The sequence below is a fragment of the Rhinolophus sinicus genome, linkage group LG07 (genome assembly GCF_036562045.2).
Source record: "Rhinolophus sinicus isolate RSC01 linkage group LG07, ASM3656204v1, whole genome shotgun sequence".
In the NCBI taxonomy this organism is placed as follows: domain Eukaryota; kingdom Metazoa; phylum Chordata; class Mammalia; order Chiroptera; family Rhinolophidae; genus Rhinolophus; species Rhinolophus sinicus.
The window spans coordinates 32,973,761-32,975,548 of record NC_133757.1 but is presented as its reverse complement, the minus strand read 5'-3'; positions in this window follow the sequence as shown (position 1 = coordinate 32,975,548).

Below are 1,788 nucleotides of genomic sequence, written 5' to 3'. Positions count from 1 at the left end.
CTGTACTGGGAGAGGACGACTGGAAGCTTTGTGCTTGGAGCTCTCCTGGGCTCTGCCCCAGGCATCACTTCCCTTGTCTAATTTAATCTGTAACCTTTTGCTGTAATAAACTGTAATTGTGAGTGTAATAGCATTCAGTGAGTTCTGTAGATCTTCTAGAGAATTATTAAACCTGAGGATGGTCTTGGGGATTCCCAATCTCTGCATACCCCAAAGAGACCAAGTCACCTGGCATGGCCAGTGGGGAAACATATCCATTAGAGAAGAGAAAGAAAACTCATTGTCTTATCAACTTTGAATGACACTTTGTAAATTTGTGAAGCTACCACCCAAGCAAGTAAGGACTCCTTACCACTCCAAATAAGGCATGTATGATGGAATCAGGGCAGGTACGACATTCTTCCCTTTGAGAAAGCAAGAGGACATGAGGACTGCTTTCAAATATTGTAAAGCTGTCATGTGAGAAAGGCACCAGAATTAGTTTGTCTGAGAGAAATTATGGAGGGCCAAATTTCATTTTAAGTACAGACTTAGTGACAACCAGAGGCCTCTAAAAACGGAAGGGGCTGAAAAAGAAAAAAAAGAAAACCAAACCAAAAAAACCCAAACAAACAAAAAAAGGGGCTGGCTCAAAGATAGTTGAGTTTCCCATTACCAGAGATCTAGAAGTAGAAGCTGAATGACCTGTTGGACTGAGTTTGTGTGTGAGGTGAGAGTTGACTCAAATGTCTAAGTTACATTCCAAGCTGAGAGGTTATGATTGCAATATAAGAGAATGTGACAAAATGGTGAGCCTATATATGGGTGTTTTTTTTTCAGCTTTGATGTACATTGTACCTGATGAAAATATGTGACAGTGCTTGCATTTTGCTGTTACCAGCTACTTTGCTATTACATCTAGGTATTTAGTCCTTTTATATTTAGTAATTGCCATGGACTAAATTGTGGCTCTCCAAAATTTATATGTTAAAGCCATAACCCCCAAGGTGATTATACTTGGAGATATGGCCTTTAGGAGGACATAAAGGTTAAATTAGGTCATAAAGTTGGGACCCTAATTCAATAGGATTGGTGGCCTTATAAGAAGAGGAAGAGAGAGAAAAACTTATCTCTGTCTCCTCTATGTGAGGACACAGAGAGAAAGCAGCTGTCTACAATCCAGGAACAGAGCTCTCACCAGGAACAGAATCCTGTTGGACCTTCATCTTGGGCTTTCCAGCCTCTAGAATCTAAGAAAATAAATGTCTATTGTTAAAGCCACCCAGTCTATAAGTCTGTGGTATTTTGTTATGGCAGCCTACTAGTCTAAAACAGTGATATTTTAGTGATTTACTGACTTATTTCCTGCCTGTGTAGTATTATTCATATTACTATAGCCTTTATATACAATAAAGTATATAAATATACCTTAGTTTATTTACAGAGGCAGACAAAGCATTAACAGTGGCATTTTTAGAGAGAGACGGAGGTAGGTGACCATTGATGAAACCAAGATTAGGATTTGCTGTAAACACTAGCTTCTGTATATATATATCAACATCTGAGGACATAGGGAATTTTACTATGGCAGGAATCACCTCAGTTCCAAGTTGTAAACAGTATAGGTTGCATCTGGGGAAACTAAATTGTTCTGCTCTCTACCAGAGCAGCACCATCTACTGGAGTCTCTCAAAACGCAAATTCTCCAACACTGAAGGAACCCAGCAAAGTCACAGGACCCCTCTCGCGGTTCCTTTTCTGGGCCCTTGTTTCCTGTCATTGGCTGACACTTCCTTCCTGTGCTTATAA